Source organism: Suricata suricatta, chromosome 4 (assembly GCF_006229205.1).
Source record: "Suricata suricatta isolate VVHF042 chromosome 4, meerkat_22Aug2017_6uvM2_HiC, whole genome shotgun sequence".
Lineage (NCBI taxonomy): Eukaryota > Metazoa > Chordata > Mammalia > Carnivora > Herpestidae > Suricata > Suricata suricatta.
This window is the reverse complement of record NC_043703.1, coordinates 142,456,465-142,477,174: the sequence shown is the minus strand read 5'-3', so window position 1 is coordinate 142,477,174 and position 20,710 is coordinate 142,456,465. Positions and strand designations below refer to the sequence as shown.

Sequence of the window (20,710 nt, the reverse complement as noted above, 5' to 3'; positions counted from 1 at the left end):
ACAAACCATGAGCAACATTATTCTATCAAAATTGGAAAACAATTCAACAAATTGAGGAGAAGAGCATCTCAGCAAGGAACATGTGTCCCTCTGGTTTCTCTTGGAAGCAGAAGAGCTTGTTTATGGAACAAGTTGTTACTTTCACTCAACATGTGTCCTTCCTTAACTGACAAATTGGTGCCAGCAGGAGAGGAGAGAGGCAGGGCTACTGACTGTGTGGATGTGAAGGGACCCAGGCACTGGGAGAAATACAATATGAAAAAAAAGAAAGAAAAGAAACACAGAAGGCTGTCTTCTTATCTGAACTAACCAAATCTTTCTCAGAGGCTTTTCATAGATGTCTAATGTTCTTAACTAACTGCACTTAATTTAATTACTTTAAAGGTGAATTGGATGCTGGAAATTCATTTACATAACAGCAATTCTAATGCTTATAAATTGCACAAGCAATTAAACTCTTAAGAACAAATGTATAGGTTGTAAATGAAATATCTGTCTAATAGGATTAATCAAAAACTAATCATGAAAAATATCACCCCTGGCCTGACTGGAAGAATATGCCATGGTTGCCATTCCAAATTATAGTGTTGCAGGGTCTGTTTTAATACTCAATCATATTAATTGGCAACATTATGCTTAATGTGTTTCCATAGCCCCTTCCTTTTGATTCAGAAATCCATTTTTCTTTGGGCTGTGTCTTCTTGCCCCAACTCATCATCAATACTGTTACTGATTATTCCAAGTGTGTATCAGTTGTGTTTTCCATGGAAGGCATGGGGCTCACCACTAGGGATGCTTTGAGAAACAATACACAGTCCCTGCCCTTGAGGACAGAAGAGACAACAGCATAAGGCAGAGTTGCTTTGAAGGAGTGGGAGAGAGGCACTAGGAATGAGAATGAGGGCTGTAGGGTGAGATTTTGCTTTGGCCTGAACTGGTCTATTCAGCCTGGGTTTCCTCAGTTCCTGGCTCAGTGTGTGGCATATAGTAGGTTCTTAGCAGAAATTTTATGACTTTGTTTTGGTCCAGTGTTTTTGCCTAATAAGAATGAAACCAACAAAATAGATGGGGACCTGACTTCTGTTCATAGAGGTTCTTAGAGATGATTTTTGAGGCCAGATGTAACATCAAGAATGTGTTTGACTAAGCTAGGGAGGTGGCCCAAGGCTGTCTGGTTATGCAGATGACTGTTGCAGATGAGATGTAGGTAAGTGTTCTGATTTTAAAATCAACTTTTTAGTGGTAATACTGGCATAGATCCTTGGCCAAACTTTAAAAACAGATTTCTAACCAGATGGTTTCAAAGCATTTAGAAAAGAACTGCAGGGATCACTGAGAAGACACAGTGGGTAAACTCAGAATAAGGCGTGTAAACCAATCTTGTTTTCTCTTCTGATAGGCTTGACACATGGCAGGTTGGGGAATAATGCAGTAGAGAACATGCTTCTCATTTCAGCTTTTGGTGTAGTCTCTCCCTCTAACCATTTCAGTAGTAAGATTGATATGGATTAGTTCATAACAGTATTAAGTAGATTTATAATTACTTGAGCATCAACAGCAAAGGAGTGTGGATTAATGTATCTCTGTCCATGGCTATTCTATTGAAGGTTTTTACCCAACAATGGGATTAAGATGGGAAGGCTTGCCAATCAGATTTTCAGATATCTCCCCCTCTAAGTAGCTCAACTCCTTTGGTCCAGGCCCTGGTGTCTTCTCATTCCAGAACTCTGTCCCAGCCAAGGCCAAAGGCATATTATATTGGAGAGTGAGTGTTTTGTCTAGTTGTCCTATAACCTAATGAGCTGCTTTGGAAGGGTAGTGTGAGTCCTAGTCAGGACATTTTCTAGGAGGTCCTGTATCACTGATACATTGATGAAGATGTTTTCTGAAATTTTCTAGTTTGCCCTTTTTTGTTTTATTATCAGAACGAGTAGTGTAGGTATAAAGAATATTACTTTTCAAAACAGAAATGATTTCTCTCTTCACTCTCCTGGCAAATCTGTTTCTTCATTTGTACAATGGAAATAATAATTCCTACTTCACAAAATTGTGGAAGGCCTATCGTGGAATATGATGTGGTCTATCTGAAGTGCAAAGCAGAGTAGGCCCTTGATAAATGTTAGTTCTCTTCCATCTTCCAGCGCCTAGGTGTATATTAAGGAAGCTGAACAAGGCTCCTTGAGAGGTGCCCTGCAGAGCCCTTGGGGCTTGGTTAGTGATGCAGACCTCAGAGTCCATTACTCTTTGAGAGGCCATTACTGCCAAGAAAAAAATGGCCCCAGGGTGAAGTAGCAGGTTCTTTTTAACCCTGAGGGTTTTTGACTCTGGCAGAATAGCTGGGAGATGGTGGGGTGAGTGCAGAGAGATACATAGGGTCTCCCACTAACTTGTCATGGAATTTTAGGCAGGTTTCTCAGTGTCCTCATATGAGTAATAAGAAGCAGAATCTCAACTTGGTGGATTTGGGGAGGGTTAGTTGAGATAAGGTATGGATCAGAGCCTGGCAGCTAGAAGATGCTGAATAAAAGGCAAGTTTTAAAAATTACTTCTAGGGGCACCTGGGTGGCTCAGTCAGTTAAGCTTCCGGCTTCGGCTCAGGTCATGGTCTCACGGTTCGTGGGTTTGAGCCCTGCATCGGGCTCTGTGCTGACAGCTAGCTCAGAGCCTGGAGCCTGCTTCAGATTCTGTGTCGCCCTCTCTCTCTGACCCTCCCCTGCTCACGCTGTCTCTCTCTGTCGCTCAAAAATAAATAAAAAACATTAAAAATATTTTTAAAAAATTACTTCTGGTAATAATAATATAAAGAACAGGCTAAGCTTTTAGATATTCAGACCTGGTATTAGTCTTTAGGGTCTCTGTTAATGTGAGAAAGAGTACAGCTAAAAGATCTTGGTCAGCCACTATGGGAGAAATTCATGATGAGAGGTGAGGACTTACACAGCAGACAGCTTGCAGAACAGAGGGTGTTTAGAAAGCCCACGAAGTTTGGAGCTCTGAGATCTGAAAAATCAGCCATCTTTTTCCATATTCACTGTGAGCTGTGATTTTGGAGTGAGGAAGTGAGTTTTAAAGCGGGTGGTAGGGAAGGTGGGAGACTGATAATGGCTGCACCAAATGCTTGCTGTAGTTACTGGCCCACCCTAGAACACAAAGGGAAGGGTTGGACTAGCTGTTCCTTCAAGTCTTTCCCAGGCCTAAAATCTTGGAATTTTAGGTCTGCTTGGTCTTGTGACATGGCATTACAATGACCCCTTTGGTGGCCTCAATAATTTTGTTTCAAGGCTGGAGTCTCAGGATTGAGTCTCTACCTAGTAAATTCCATGCTATTTTGAGAAGCTCAAAGCTCTTTAATGTGTGTGGGTGTTCTTTGCTGTTAGGCCTTAGTTGGAGCTATTTTTTTCTTTTGTATTTATTCATTCTGAAAATACATTTTGCTCACCTACTATTTGGCAGACTCCATGCTTTACAACATATTCCCCTAAGTTGCTAGCACATTCTCTACCAAAAAAAAATTCTTCTCACACATTTCTATTTTGCATGTTTGATTTAATGCACATCACTAAATTCATATTGCTGAGATGGACATAGGGAGGGTGGTGGGTATCTCATGCCAACCCCCAGATCTGCCCTCCTCTCTGCTTTGTGCTGCAGGTGGGAGCTGCATGGAATGTATCCCCAGCTCCCTTGCTTTTTGGCTTCCGGTTTGATTTGGCCAATAGAGAGTCTCACAGGAGATTGGAGGGAGGGAGCAGGGAGCATGACATTGGGGAATTTAATTCTCTACTCCCCTTACTGTTGCATTGCTAGTCTGTCCCTCAGCAAAGCTCACTGATCCTCTCAAGGCTGACTTCTCTTTATGACTCTCTCTGTATGTTAGTAACAATGCCTCCACTTCCCCTTCAGAAGTGGGATAGTCTTGGCCTGTGGTTACTGGCCCTGGGCTACTGCTCTGTTCCTGGTGGTTTACTTACCCTGTCCACATCTTTGTAAAGAATCTCCTTTCCTAAACTCACCTCAAATTATCCAGTTTGAATCTGCCCTCTCTTTCCTCCTACAACCTTGAATGATAAAAATCATCTATTCCAAACTCTTCATTTTGACAGAGTGGGAAACTTAGGATGTGACTTGCCCAAGGCCACTCAACTACAGAAAATCAGGGTTCAAACTAAAGAACCCCATGATGGATATAGAAAATGAACCCAGATTTTCCTGTCTTCTTATGTTTAGTCTTTTTTTCTGTATCCTGGGAAAATGCTGTCAGGGGTATCACAGTGTAATGGATTATGCAGACACAGCCAATGAGCAGGGTTATGATTTAGCATAGAGATGCTACCCTACTAGAGATGCTGATAAATTAAATAAAACACACATCCCACTTTCAGGTAAGAGAATCCAAACCTGGTTGAGGAAAAGAGCACAACCTCACATATGACTTTTAAAAGAGGGAAATTTTATATAACTTCTGCTCTGAGATCCCCTCTCCTGCCCACACTCTTGCCAACACTCCCTCACCACCAATGGATGCGTTTTTTACTCAGGAACCTATTGTGCTCCACATATAGATCCAATGAAGTAACTTATCTAAATATTTAAAAAAAGCATTAACATGCTTCACAAAATGCAAAGGATTATAGGTACTAAACCTACAAATAAGAGATTTGATCTGATTTAAGGAGAGTATATGCATACACAGCCCTTTTTTCTCATTATGTATTACATCAGATCCAAATACTTTAGGTAAAATTTCAAGCCCTCTAAAAACTTACTGCCTTTCCTCTACAACTCCCTCACTTTCTCATGAAGGCAGTGTGGGGTAGAACTCATACAGTCCATCTCCATTCGATCTTGGGTCGGGATCACTGCGCACAACTGTGCCCTGCACCAGGATGCCACATGTGAGGCATTCATGTCACAGATGCTGTGTGTCTTCATGCTTTTTATGACAATAGTCCAGAAGATGGTAGTGGCTTGCTGTTAAACTTGGTATATTATGATGATTTTACAGCAGATGAAAGTAAAATATCTTGAACAAGGGATGCCTTTTCCTAATACGACCCTCTTCTCACTTCATGAAATGCAATTATGAATTATGAAGACTCTGCACGTACCATGGTTTCCTAATCTAGTCAACTAGCATCCCTTAGAATAGAGATGGCAAATATTTGCCCTGATATTACAACACTTTATGCCCATGGCAGACCCCCGTAACCCAGGATGACTCCCTTTCTCACCAAACCTGGATGTAACCCATACCATGTCCTAGGCAAACACCAGTGACCAATAGTTTTACCCTGTAGGCTGACACACATTTGCCATCACTATGTTACAATCCATTCCAGAGGGTTGTAGGGATCTCAAGATGATGAATCTACAGTGCTTGGAATGCAGTGATGATTGTCATTATATGAGGACACAAAACTGCCACCAGAGCTCTGGGAACGTTCTCCACATCTTGGCATACCATTCCCTCTATCGGAAATACCTGGCTTCTGCTGCTCCATTAGCCCGTGCTTTGTCTCCTCACACACTGATCAAATATGAACAAAGCCTTGGTCTGCATCAGACATTGTGCTTATGGCCCGGAGTGACCACAGCTCCTGCTTTACTCACATCTTCACTAACTCCAGCTCACTCAGGTCTCCTCTCCCCTCCATAAGCTCCTCACAGACCCATGCTCTGCTGCTTTCTACTAATCAGCACTTGATGGTGATTTGTAAGTTTTCGTAAAACTAATTATAACTCTTTTCATGTGTTAATGTCTAAGGCCCTGGATTCACATCAAGTAGGCAAATCCCCTGAAGAGGAATCTTGTCTTCCATTTAGTTAGGTTCAATACTCAGCTCCCATGGGAACTCCACAAATCATATTGCTTTGGTCATGTAAGGGGCCTTGACAAAAAAAAGCGCCATCATTTGTTATAACTAGTCCCTGGTCACCTTTTTCATCTGAGGCTAAGAAAATGAATACAGTCATAAAATGATTATTACTCTCCCGGTCTGGAAAGTAAATTTAAATTTTTTTTTCTCTCTTCTCAAGTCCAAAAAACACGAAACTAATTGAGGGCTCCTGATATCTTTATAATACCATCACTTATGATAAGTAATAATAGGATAAGTCAAAATACAATTTCTTATGCTATTACTATTAACTTCTCTAAGATTCCTTTCTCTTTCCCCCCTTCTCATTTAGCCAAATGCTTTTCAATAAGTGCATATGGGAGCTGAGAGGATGATAAAGAATTATGGGTTTCAGTATTTATTCTATGCTCTTCTAATATTGCAGCTATATTCCTTGCAGATAAGATGGCATTTTGACTGTGGGTAATATGATTAATGTCCAAGTACGGTTTGAAGAGTGGGGTGGGAGCTTCAGTGACCGGGTTGTTGCAGGGAGAAGGAGATACCCTCCATTAAGTGTAAAGCTGTTTAGGCAAGGAAATACTCATTGATATAAAATATGCAAAAACAATTCCAAAATGAGACCTTTAAGGAATTCAAGTGTATAGAGGTGGGAAGTGTGTCGGGAGGGCGACAAGATGGAAGGCGCGTTACTAAAGCTTTCTGCCTGCGGATTTCTTTATCTATAAAATGGGAGCGCCAACTCACTGTCAGTGACAATTTTGTTGTCACAAGGATGGAAATCAGGGCTGCAGCTGTGAAGGCTGGGACCTGCACTAGAGCACCCTGCTAAAAGGAGGAGGGGCCCCTAGTCCAGCTTGGTTCCACTTGCCAAACCACAGCCTTTTGCTCATTTGTCTGCCAGGAGCTGTGTTTTTTATTTTTTCCTTTTTCTAATTTGCAAGGAGTTGTTTGTGCTAGCAGCCACTCTGATTAAGTATGTAATGACATTATTATTCAGCCAAGGGCTTCCACTTTTCCCTCATGAACGTCTGCCCCTCCCACCAGTGGAGAGAATGTGGAGTTGGGTCATCACTGTAACTGAACATAGTCAGAAGCAGTGGCATGAAGAGGCCAAGGACACAGATTCACAAGATCACAGCATTTTAAAGCTGGAAGATCACCTATTACAAACATTCCCATTCTACGGAAAAGGAGTCTAAGATTCAGAGTAATTCCCCTCACCTTTGAAAAAGGGCTTATTGCTGTGCTCATAAAGATGGCTTGTGGTAGCTGGAATGAGAACACTGGTGGGCATGTAGATTTAGAAGCAGGAGCCCCTTGTTCCCACGACAGATGCTCGTCACCCTAGTTTTCTGGCACTTGTGAACCCAACATTTGATTACTGCTCCATACCTCCATCCCATGGTTTCTTGACATCAGGTTGGGGATTGACTAGTTTTACAGACCCTTGGGATTTGGATGCTTAACTCACCACACATCTCCCTGACTTGTCCCCTCCCCCTAGAATGACTCTTTGTCTAGCTTATTCACAATTATTGCTCAAGCTATAAATTCCAAATCCAGCTTTCTCCTTCCAGCCCTCTTTCCTTCATGGGTGGCCTCAGCCGTTCACATGGACCTTCTTCGGTGGAACTTGGTTCCCCCACCCTAGCCCATTTCTTCCTGACAGACTGATGGACTGACAGGGTTTTCTGATCTCCTCAGGTCCCATGGTGGCATGGCTCTCTTTCAACATAATCTTTTTCTTTTTATCTTTGCTAGCCAAGGAAACCTTTCCCTTCACACCATCAATCCAGTGATTGACTTTCTTATTCATCTAACACCAGTCTCCACCTTGTCACTCCCTGACCATTCCTGGGGACATTTCAACATTCTAAAAATCCTTGGACCTCACAGTTCCTAGACTTCACACTTGGTTGGTTTTCACTACTGGTCAGCATCACTCTCCTGGACCCTGTCTTCCGACACAGCTGCTTCTTGATCATGTTTTCAGATTCAAAATTCCTTTGTGGTCTAGCTTCTCTTTCTTCCAGAACTATCTCCTCACCTTCATCATGAACTCAAGTCCCTGACTTCACAGCCTCCTAGCTCCTTTGTATTTTCATTTACCTACCATGTAGCCTGGATTTCATGAACATCAGCTTTCTCCACATGCTTGCCCTCCTGAAGAAGTGGGTCTCTCTGGCCTGCTACAGACATATCTTTCCTGTCCCCACAGCACAGATAAGCCATTTTCTCTCTTGCTTCAGGCCACCAGGATCCCCAGGGCTGGTCCACTGGTCTTACACACACAGGGGCTCTGATCCCAGCTGGACCCAGTGCTTCACCATTCTCCATTGTGTGCCCGCCTGCATTCCCCAGAACCCACCTCCAAACTCTATAACTCTTCTGTGGTATACTCTCAGCCTCTCACTGTTAGTGCTTGATCCTGCTTCCCACCTCCTTCAGGAGACAGCAGCCCTTCAGCTCCCTCTTCTCCACCATTTCTTCCTGATACCTCCTTTACCTTCTTATCCTGCCCTCTTGTTTCATAGGGAGAAGGAGGGGTGCCTGGGTGGCTCAGTCAGTTAAGCATCCGACTTTGGCTCATGTCATGATCTCACTGTCTCTGGGTTCGAACCCTGCATTGGGCTCTGAGCTGTCAGCACAGACAGCCTGGAGCCTGCTTCAGATTCTGCGTCTCCCTCTCTCTCTCTGACCCTCCCCTACTCACTCTCTGCCTCTGTCTCTCAAAGTAAAAAATAAAAATATAAAAAAAAATTCAAAAGGAGAAGGAGTCCTCAACTCACTGCTCCCAGCTATTTTAGATCCTTCTAGAACATTATTTCCTTCTCTTTCAATCCCTCTGTCCCTTGCTAAGTCTTTTTTCTCTCTCCTCTACTGACTCCTTCTAGTTTCTGCCATCATTCTCCTTCCTTTACTATCAAACTTCAATGTCTTATTCTTCATTCTCTTGGTATTCAACCCCTTGCAGCCTCACTTCCATGCATACAATGCTCTGAAGATGCTTGCTCTACCAGGAGTCAGCCCCTCATCTCCCACCTGTCAAAACCAAAGGCGTTGGTCAACCACTGTCATCCTGTGAAAGGACCTTCTTGGAACTGTCTAATCCTTCCTTTCCATATTCCTAATTGGCCTGCTGCTCTTGCAAGTTCTGACAACATTTCCCTTGGTTTCCTTTCCACAACACCCCTGCTGTGCATCCTCACCACAATTCTATGCCCTCTTCTTCCTTGGTGCTTGGAAAAGCATATCTCCTTCCAATGACCCCTTCTCTGCAGGACACTCCTGCATTACATCTCCTGTCTCAAGCTATCCCTGTACTTCTTGCTAGCCCTTTAAAGATTTTTATTGTTGTTATGGTAAAATATATATAACATAAAGTTTAGCATCTTAACTAATTTTTAGTGTGTAGTTCACTGGTATTAAGTACATTCACCTTGGTTTACAACTATCACCACCATTCATCTCCATAATATTTTTCATCTTGCAAAACTCAGCTCAATACCCATTAAACAACTCCCCATGTCCTCATACCCAAGCCCTTGGCCACCCACCACTCCATTTTCTGTCTCTATGAATTTGACCTCTCATATAAGCGAGTTCATACACTATTTGTATTTCCGTGACTGCCTAATTTCACTTAGTAAAATGTTCGAAGTCCATCTAGATTGTAGCATAGGTTAGGATCGTCTTGCTTTTGAAGGCTGAGTAATGTTCCATTGCATGTATGTTCCACATTTTGTTCATCTGTTAATGGGCACTTGTAATGTAATATTCTCTGTTCCAGGCCCTGTGGTAGGGACTGGTATACACTGGAGATCAAATGGACATCATTTCTGTCCCTCTGGAGCTTACAGTCCATGTGGCACCCTCATTATTTGGTATGAGTCGCATTTCCCCAGTGGGGGTCCCTTAAGAGTATAGAGCATATCTGGCTCTAAGCCTCTAACAGAGCCTTTTGCAAGAATTGGTGCCCAGTAAAACTTTGTTGAATGAGTGAATGAATGAACACAGTAAGAACTTGTGACTAAAATCTGTTTTATCAATGTATACCTTGAAATCCTTCTCTTGAAGTTTTGTCCCCAGAGAGTGTTTGCAGTAGAAGCTACTTCCAAACACAGCACGGATCACTCAAGTTTTTATTACTGAGAGATTCTTTTCACTCCATAAATCTTGTGCTCCCCAATGTAAATTGCCATTGAACAAGCAGAACGACGACATGGGCATTCTTTTTATCAAGGGCCTAGTATTAAGACAGATTAACTTGGAGGGAACAGCACCAGCCTGGGTATCTGCCCCATCCCTCATTCTTATTGTGATTAATGAGATGGGGCACATATTTTTTTTCTATTCTGGCTGAAAACATATTGAGTTTATGCCTCGTCCCACATTGTTAAATATTGTCTTAGAATTACATTATCTCTTACACAGATGAATGGGCTTGGTGCTGTGTGTACGGCTGACAGTTTTCCTGAAGTGGAACCAGGATTGGTAGGGAATCATTCAGCTGTGATTATAGTTGGAAAGCATGTAGAGACCTCTAGTAAAACTAGAATACACAGGTATGCAGTGATTCCAAAAGCAAATGATTAATGCAAGAGACCACAGACCAAGAATCATGACAGTAAAAAGTAGACTAAGAATCATGACAGTCTTTATGGTGGGTGGATAATGAACAGCAATGCCACATTTAAGAAGTAGAACCTTTAAGGGATCATGTCTTTGTATTTGTAACTTGGGTGTCTTAGCACTTAATAATGACTCAATGTATATTTTTGAAATGAATAAATTTGTATTTTTGGACTATTTTCTTTTTGTAAAATGTTTATTTATTTTTGAGAGAGAGAGAGAGAGAGAGAGAGAGAGAGAGAGAGGTGCGGGGGTCAGGTGGTGGATAGAGGATCTGAAGTAGACTCTGGGCTGACAGCAGGGAGCCTGATTAAGAGCTCAAACTCCCAAACCAAGAGATCATGACTTGAGCCGAAGTCAGATGGTTAATCGATTGAGCCACCCAGGCAACCTATTTTTTAGACTATTTTCATATTTACCATTTTATTCATTAATCATCTGAGATAGTTAGGTAGTTAATTATTATTCCTAATTTACAGGTGAAGAAACCAGAACACAAAGTGACATGAGTCCTCGGATTACCTACCAGGGAGTTGGGATTAGTAAGTAGCCTATTGGGGGGAAAAAAAAAGTAATCTGTCCTATTGAATTTATATCCAGGGACTGCTCTTCCACTTAACTCATTCATCTTTTCAACAAAAGTTTTTTTAAGCACTAATTTGTCCTAGGTTCTTCTGTACTTGATTGTGGATGAAGATTGGAGAGATGGAGAAGACATGGTCTCTATCCTTAGGGATATCACATTTTATAGAGGATACCATTATGAAAATAAATCATTACAACCAAATTGCCAACAGCAAGAACAGAAGCCTGGGTAGCATACTGTGGCACATGGAGGTCTAGGGGACCAACTGCTTAATGAGGAGGAAAAAGGCTTTGGAGAAGAGATGGCATATCAATTAAAGGAGTTTCTTAGATAGACATAGTGGTTTAAGAATCCCAGCCCAGGGGTATGTTCAAAGGCACAGAGATATAAATCAGCCTACATTTTCAGGGAACTCCAGTCAGTGTGCCTGGAATGCAGGTGTAGGGGTGATGGGTATCAGAGAACAAATCCTGGATAAGTAGTAGTGGCCAGATTCATTTACTATTATATTGACAAAATTTATGGAGGACCTACCAAGTGTTATGAAAGGCATTCAGTGCCATTGATCCAGTGGATTTAATGAGAGAAAGAAGGCTCTTGCCCTCCAGAAGCTTTCTTTCTAGTGAGAGAGTTAGATAAGAAATAAGGAATGAAATACATTAATTACAGATTGAAAGTAGTGCTAAAAGAAACTAAACAAAGTGCTGTGATAGAGAAAATAGGTGGCAGCAAGCATTCCTGAGGTGGTCATGTTTCAGCTGAGACCTAAAAGATGAGTGGGAGATGATGGTATAGAGTCAAGGAAAGGGTGTTCCATGCTAGGGGAGCAGTAGATGTAAAGGACCAGTGGTTGGGAGAGACAAATAAATGGTGATTTAGAGGAGAATGGTATGAGAGAGGGTCATATGTGGGCAAAGCCAGATGATACAGGGCTTTTGGCCAAGATTCCATTCTAAGACCAATGGGAAGCCATTCTAGTGTTTAATAGTAAAATGACATACTTCTATTTGTACCTATAAGCCTACTCCAGCTGCTATTTGGGAGCGAATCAGAAAGGAGCAAATGCGGAACCAAGAATCCTGCTGTGATTCAGGTGAGAGATGGTGATGGCTTGGGCCAGCATGGTGGGAGAAAGGGATAGATGAGTATGTATATATATATACCTACTGGAGGCCGAAGGGAGGGAGCTTAATCTCTAAGCATTTGTGGGGTGAGGGTTGAAGTACAAGATGACTAAGAATTGCAGGCTTGGGTAATGCTTGGATGATGGGACACTTCCTGAGATGGGGTGGGGGAGTCAGCCAGAGGTGAATGAACATGGAAAATATGGAAGGACTCCAAGGCTTGGCAGCAAGATTGGGTTTGATCCCATAGGATATGGGAAGCCATGAAATGACACAGAGCAAAATGATTAGGCTGGTACTTTAGATGGTCATTTTAACAGCTGAGTAGACAGCAGAGGCAAGGAGCCTGGAAGCATAGAGGTGAGTCAAGGCAACTGACTGTAATGGTCTCGACAAGAGGTGTTGAGGATCTGAAGCAGGGCAGAGACGCCAGGTTTCTTGTGGTCTTCTGACACCCTAAATGTCTATCTCCCTTAGGATCATGAAGCAAAATGTGGTTCCCATATGGGAGTGGTTAGTAATTGCACCAGGGAAAAGGAAGCCAAGTGGGCTGAGGATAACTCTAAAACCTTTGGGGCCTCTTGATGGGGCATAACTTGGGAGCTGCTGGGCTGCTTTGCAGCTCTCAGGGCATGAAGGCTGATGAATTCCCTGCTGGGTGGGATATGCTGATAGCAGCTTCCTAATCATTTGAGGTGCCCAGGTCTCATCACACAGTCCTCAGAATAGCCTCACAGGACTATCAGGAAGGGGAAGGATGTCCAGGGAGTTGCTTACCATAGAGCCACGCAGGTGACTTCTCCTCTCTGTTTATATATACGCCAGTTCTTTCTCAGTAGAACCTTGGACCATTGACAGCTCTAGAATAAATGTGCTGTCTAAAGATGACTAGACTCAGGGACAGTGAAGTCTTTGTAATAAAAGTTCAAATAGACTGACAACCACATGGCAGGGGCTTCAAATACCAGCTCAAAGTTGTATAAATATGCTAAATGTCTCCTTTCTGACAGAGCTTCCAGTTCCTCTTCTGCTCTGATGAGCTTGGGAGGAGCTCTGTTGGGTCATGCACTCCTGACATGACTGGAATGCATTCTGAATGGAAGAACTTGAAAGGACATTGGAACAGGGTCCTCTGTTGCCTACTCCTTGTTTGTATTGGCTGAGGTCTTCAGGGGGTTACTTCATAAGGACAAATGGGTACAGGGCAAGCCAGGGATGACAGTAGCCATGTCAGAGCATTGACATGATGGCATAGAAATCATCATTAAAAAGTTTTTTAGTGTTTTTTTAAATTTATTTTTGAGAGACAGAGAGAGACAGCATGAGCAGAGGGGGTCAGAGAGAGAGGGAGATACAGAATCCAAAACAGACTCCAGGCTCTCAGCTAGCTGTCAGCACAGATCCCAATGCAGGACTCAAACCCACAAACCATGAGACCAATACCTGAGCCGAAGCCGGACGCTTAACCGACTGAGCCACCCAGGCGCCCTGAGAAATCATCATTCTAAGAGGCCAGCTCCAACACTGTTCAGCTCCTTCTATAACATAAGGCAGCCAAGGGGTACTATAGCATCCCTAAAGAGAGCACAATGAGAGGTCGAGAAGATTTCAAACTCATAAGAGAGCAGATTAATTGGGGAAAAGAGTAACATTTGTTTGGTTCAGCAGCCAGCAGCAGCCCCACTGGGACTGTTTACTGACATCCACCATGAAGTGAACAGATATGGAAGAAAACTCAACCCTTGTGTAATGTAAGTGGTTGAAGACATTATAATAAAACCCACATGAACTCCCACAGAAATCCCTTGGACTAATGAATTCTGGTTTGCTACAATCTTATAGTTAGACTCCCCAGAGCCAGCTCTTTCCCTGGAAGCATCTCTCCTCACCTGATGATCTTTGGGGTCAGTATCTCCAAGGTGACAGTGGCCTTGGAGGATGATATCCTAGGGGAAGGATGTCTGACTAGGTGGGTGCAAAGGCTCTTAGTAAGTCTCCACCAGAGACAATGTTCTGGGATAATAAGACTCACTTTTTTTCTTCATGTACAGAGTTCTCAGAATGGAAATCAAGCTTTGGGCATTTGACCCCTTTTTCAGACTATACACTCCTTGCTTTTCTTTATATTATTCCATCAAACAAGCTATAACAAATAGCAATTGCTTCTACTGCTAGGAAAAACCAAAAAGCACAGAACATGACCCCTACTTGGAGTAACAGGAGACAGTTCAAGAACAATTCAGGAACAAACCCTCATTATCAAGAGAAAATAAGAATGGTTGCAGGTACAGACAAGGAGGGTTCATCAAGGGCTAATGGCATCAGACTCTTTAGAAAACATATGACTTGACTTGGCTTTAGAGGTTGAGCAGGATTTGGAAGGAGCTGAGAAGAACAAAAGTGTTTCAGGTGGGACACTAGGGCAATGGCCCAACTTACAGCTGAGGAAGTTGCATAAAGCAAGAATCAGTGGTAGTGCCAAGGATACTGAGAAATTGGGACCCCTGTGCCCTGTTGATCGCAATGTGAAAGGGTGCAACCACTATGGAAATGGTATGGTGGGTCCTCAAAACATTAAAAATTGAATTTCCATCTGACCTAGCAATTCTAGACCACTGCAATAAAGTGAATATTGTAATAAAGCAAGTCAAAGAAACTTTTGATTTCCCACTGCAATAAAACTTATATTTATACTCTACTGTAGTCCAATAAGTACATAATAGTATTATGTCTAAAAAATGTATGTACCTTAATTAAAAAACACTTTATTGCTAAAAAATGCTAGCCATCATCTGAGCTTTCATCAAGTCCTAATCACTGATCACAGATCACCATAACAACTATAACAATTATGAAAAAGTTTGTATATTGTGAAAATTACCACAGTGTGACACAGAGGCACAAAGTAAGCAAATGGCATCAGAAAAATGATGCCAATAGATTTGTTTGATGCAGAGTTGCTACAAACTTTCCATTTTCAAACAAATGTAATGTATCTGTGAGGCTCAATGAAACAAGGTGTGTCTGTACCCCCAAAAATTGAAAGCAAGTCTCAAAGAGATATTTGCAGACCCATGGTCATAGAGGCATTATTCACAAGAGCTGAAATGTAGAAGTAACTTAAATGCCCATCAACAGAAGAATGGATAAACAAAATGTGGTCTGTATCCATAAAATAGAATATTAGGCTTAAAAAGGAAGGAAATCTTGACACATGATACATGGATGTCCTTGAGGAGTTGCTTAATGGATATGGAGTTCAGTTTTGGATGAAGAAAAGCTTCTGGAGATGGATAGTAGTGATGGTTGTACCATAATGTAAGTGCACTTCATGCAACTGAACTGGGGCGCCTTAAAAATAGTTAATGGGGCGCCTTGGTGGCTCAGTGGGTTAAGCATCCAACTTCAGCTCAGGTCATGATCTCAGGGTTCGTAACTTTGGGCTCTACACAGTGTCAAGCCCGCCTGAGATTCGCTCTCCCTCTCCCTCTGCCCCACACTTAGTCTCTCGCTCTCTCTCAAAATAAATAAACTTTAAAAATAGTTAAGATGGTAAATTATATGTGTATTTCACTGCTGTTAAAATTTTCCAAAAGTAAAAATTTCCAAAAGTCTCTTATATAAAGTAAGAGACCAGAGGGCTTTCAGACACAAAACAGGGCTCAATTTTCACTATCATTTCTGTGACCTCAGTGCCCTGCACAACACCTGGGACTTAGGAGGGTTTCATGCTTGAGAGATGAAGGAATGATCTGAACCCAGACACTTCAAGAGAAGTAAGGACTTCTTAGAATAGGAGCAGGAAAGGTGGACCAAGCTGCTCATCAAGCCATCTGCTGATTTTCATCTGATATTCTGGCTGCCTGTGTGGACCTGCTTGCAGGCAGAGAACACACTGGCTGGACAAAGATAGATTCTCACCAATCATTATATGTTTCACTGGACATTTGAAAATTAGCATATATGACTTACCTATATCTTCTAGGAGTGTGGTTAGGCAAAGTCCTGAGCATGTCTGGCCCTGCAGAACCAGGGTCTGATCTAGAACTTGGTGAGTGCACTGAGCAAATGTGGCCTTGGAAGGTCTTGCTAGCTTTCTCAAAAATTGTTTCTACCATCAACTGTCAGGTAAGCCTGGAAAGCAGAAGGGGCACAGGTCCTTCCCTAATTGTTCCCGCCTCTAGCCCCAATTACTACCTGTGTGTGGACACTGAGATGCACTGCCTTTAGACCTTTGCTATGCAGAGTAGTTGGAGCGGCACCAGCATCACCTGGAACCTTTCTACAAATGCAGACTTTAAACCCAATCCTGACCTACTAAACAAGCATCTGCATTTTCACTAGCTCCTCCTGTGATTCATATGCACAAACAAACCTTGAGGAGCTCTGCTTCAGACCTTCTAATTCCTGCTTCTCAAGACTTCCCAGTCATAGAAAACATCTGGGGTGTGTTATTAAAGAGGTTCCCAGGATCTCCCCCCTTGGTGATTCTGATTCAGTAGGTGTATTTACTTTATTAATTTATTTATTTTTAAATGTTTGTTTATTTTTGAGAGAGAGAGACAGAGCACAAGTGGGGGAAGGGCAGAGAAAGAGGGAGATACAGAATTCAAAGAAGGCTCCAGGCTTTGAGCTGTCAGCACAGAGCCTGACACAGGGCTCGAACCCACGGATTGTGAGAGCATGACATGAGCCAACTGAGACACCCAGGTGCCCTGGTATATTTACTTTAATGGGAGGGTAAAAAGGTAAGAAATGGGATGTGAGTAGAATGTACAGGTGCCCACTCCCACCATCTGAACAGTCAGGGAAGGATTCTCAAATATTCTAGAAGAAGATATTTGTCTGTCTGTCTGTCTGTCTCTCTCTCTCTCTCTCTCTCTCTCTCTCACACACACACACACACACACACACACACACACACACACACACACATGCATTGACCACAGTGCTGATGTTCTTGTGCAGGAGGCTTCCTTGTAATGAAAACTTCCACAGGAAAAGGACATTGACTTTTGTGAATGTTGATAAGCAACTTACAGCAAATTTGGGGTATTCAACATTTAAATAATTCTGGCTTTGACCTTTTCCAGCACTACTGATTTAAGCTTCATCTCTCACTGAAACATCTTCAACACATTCCTGGTTTCCTCTGATACATTAAAAGAGGCTTATTTAAAAATAATATATCCAAGATAGAAAAGCTTAAGGAGAACAGGGATGCCTTCAACCACAGAGAAGGCTGTTTTAAGAATGAATTAGATTAGCAAAAGCCTTCTGTACTTGCTTGTACAATCATTTTCAGTACCTCCTACTCTTATGCTTTTCATTGAATACAAATTCTGAAATTTGGAAGAAAAAGTCTTTCTACCTTCTAGGCAAGTGTCTCATCTGGATCCTCATTAATCTTTGGAAACCATTATTCATGAATGAATTCTTATCCCCCACTAATACAAAGAACAGTAGCTCACACTACATTATGCAAAAATCAAGGACACATAATTAGTGTCTAGTTCTAATATGTTTTTCATAGAACACTTTTTTTTTGCAGCTGAAAGAACCTTTTAGGTAAGTAATTATAATTCAGGCTTTCTGGGACAATAGTGAGGCAGAAAGAAAGAAAAAAAGTAGGGTTGAAGAGAGACTTTTTAAAAAGGAAAGGGAGAAAGAGGGAGAACTAGAGAAGGGCCTTTATGTGCAAGGTAACTGAAAGGCAGTCTTTATGTTTAGCAATTGTTATCTGTTTATATTTAAAGTTTGGGCACTGTCACTTTGCCATCATAAGAAAGACCAACCAAGCAGTGGCTTCAATGGCCACTCCCTGCTCCAGATTCCCTATGGGGTCGTGGCTGTAATGGAAGCTCTTATACTGGGTCTAGACCAAGGTGGCCAGTGGAATTGGCCATAGTTCTTTAACATCCTGGAGCTCCTCTTGAAGGAAAGGGGGTGAAAGTGTAGCTGGAATCAGCAGAGAGAAGGAAGCTGACCTACCTTTCTCTACTCCCACTCAGGCAGTGAAAAAATATCTGGGAACCTTTTAATTAATTCCTTAATCTGATCCAGCAAAGCTGAAATGTACCTAGTAACTGACATCCTTAAAGCCCCTGAAGAGACCCTGGTGACAGGAGGATGCCATTTTAAAGAAGCATTAAAATATTAGTTGAGGGAATCAATGAATAAATCAATATTTGTTTAGCATCTGCAATATGCTTAACACCACACTGGTTGCAAAGGTATGCAAAATTAAGAATAAAACATGGCCCCAGTTGGAAGGAGGCCATATCTACAGTGCTTATGGATAGGCTTTATCACTCAGAAAGTACTGTGAACTCAGAAGTCACAAAGACCTAAGTTCAAATCCCATTTCTAGTTGCTTAACTTCCCTAAGCCTTAGTTGTTTTCTTCCTTGCAAGCTGAAGTTAATAACACTTACTTCATAAGTTGTTACAAGTACTTAACATGTAAAATATTTTTAAAACTTCTAGCTTATGGCAGAAATTCAATAATTAGTAGTTAAAGAACAGTCTCTGGGGAAACCAGAAACACCTGAAACAATTTGTAAACAAAAATAGCACCGGATATTGATAGACTGAGGAAACAAAGAATTGAGTATAGCAACCTACAGGCATTATCTGATCAGATGGGACCCTGTAGTTTATTCTGTAGTCTAGACAGTTTTACAGAGTTGAGAACAGAAGAGAACAGAGGGGTTGGGGTCTCCTGGGAAGCCTTTGTGAGGGAGGTAATTCATGAATCAGGGGTACATCCTGACTAGCGGTATCTGAGCCATGAAAGTCACACCAGAAGACAAGTAGGACCTGAATAAGTGGCCTTGATTCTTCCAGCTGCCACCTCTCACCAACCCATTCACAGTAAAGCTCCTCAACCTATCTACACATGTACACCCACCTCCCTGCCTCCCTTCCCCTACCTTTAGTCTCAGGTCTTTTGCCTTCCCACTCCATTGCCTCTCTAGGTATTTTTTTTTATAGTCAACTTAATTAAAGTATAATTTATGTGCAATAAATGGCCTCCATTTAAAGTGTACAATTAAGGGGCACCTGGGTGGCTTAGTTGGTTGAGTATCTGACTCTTGATATTGGGTGGTGGGATCAAGCCCCACATGAGGCTCCGCACTAAGCACAGAGCCTGCTTGCGATTCTCTCTCTCCCTTTCTGCCCCTCCCCTATGTTCTCTCTCAAAATAAATAAATAAACATTAAAAAAAAAGGGAGCACCTGGGTGGCTCAGTCAGTTAAGCGTCCGACTTCGGCTCAGGTCATGATCTCACGATTCGTGGGTTCGAGCCCCACGTCAGGCTCTGTGCTGACTGCTAGCTCAGGGTCTGGAGGCTGTCTTCAGATTCTGTGATTCCGTCTTTCTCTGACCCTCCCCTGCTCACACTGTCTCTCTTTCTCTCTCTCAAAAATAAAATAAAAAACATTAAAAAAAAGTGTACAGATCAAAGCTTTTTAACAGTTGTTACATCAGGGAACCATAAACACATTCAAAACCAATTGCCCTACCAAGTCCTAAAAGTTCTCTGTCTCTTTGTAGTCAGTCCTGTTGCCCTTCCCCAAAACCCACTGTCCTGCCTCTGTCACTGTAGATTAGTAGATTGGATTGCATTTTCTAAAATTATACACAAGGGGCACCTGGGTGGCTCAGTCGGGTGGGTGTCTGACACCACCTCAGGTCATGATCTCGTGGTTCATGGGTTTGAGCCCTGCATCAGGCTCTGTGCTGACAGCTGAGTCTGGAGCCTGTCTTCAGATTCTGTGTCTTCCTCTCTCTCTGACCCTCCTCTGCTCATGCTCGCTCTCTCTCTCTTTCTCAAAAATAAATACAAACATTAAAAAATTAAAAAAATAAAATTATACATGAATGGAAGCACAGAATATGTGGCCTCTGTGGTTGGCTTCTTTCTCTTGGCATAATGATTTTGAGATCTTTTTGTGCTGTTGTCAGTATCAGTAGTTCATCTCATTCTGTTTCTGGATAGTGTCCCACTGTACACACAGGCCACAGTTTGCTTATCCCTTCACCTGTTAGAAGACACCTGGGTCATTTACAGTTTGGGAGTACTGTGAATAAAGCTGCTATAAATTTTACTTTTAATTTTTTTGAAGTTTATTTATTTTGAAAGAGACAATGAGTGGGACAGAGAGAGAGAAAGAGAGAGAGAGAGAGAGAGAGAGAGAGAGAGAGAGAGAGAGAGTCCCAAGCAGGCTCTGTACTGTCAGAGCAGAGCCCAACATGGGGCTTGAAACTACAAACCATGAGATCATGATCTGAGCTGAAACCAAGAGTCAGATGCTTGACTGACTGAGCTAGCCAGGTGTCCCAAGCTGCTATAAATTTTAATGCACAAGTCTGTGTAAACCTACATTTTCATTCTCTTGGATAAATATCCAGGACTGAATTAGCTGAGTTGTATGGTAGGTCTATAATCTAATTTTCAGAGAAACTTCTAAACTATTTTCCAAAGTGGTTTTACCACCTTACATT

The 20,710-nt window shown here is 42.1% G+C and overlaps 1 protein-coding gene and 1 long non-coding RNA gene across 3 annotated transcripts in view; one reads left to right on the top strand and one right to left on the bottom strand.

Annotated features, from left to right (window-relative positions):
- Nucleotides 1–20,710, bottom strand: part of ALK (ALK receptor tyrosine kinase) — a 662,031-nt gene that overhangs the window by 275,059 nt on the left and 366,262 nt on the right. The gene's annotated exons all lie outside the window — the stretch shown is intronic.
- LOC115290206 overlaps nt 1–20,710 on the top strand; it is a 31,945-nt gene that overhangs the window by 1,607 nt on the left and 9,628 nt on the right. Inside the window, exons 2-4 of one of the 2 annotated variants that reach the window (XR_003908018.1) lie at nt 10,973–11,035; nt 12,100–12,172; nt 13,872–13,945. This is a non-coding gene — a long non-coding RNA (uncharacterized LOC115290206). Of the gene's footprint in view, nt 1–10,972; nt 11,036–12,099; nt 12,173–13,871; nt 13,946–20,710 lie in introns of those variants that run through there. The other variant, XR_003908019.1, reaches the window with a different exon arrangement.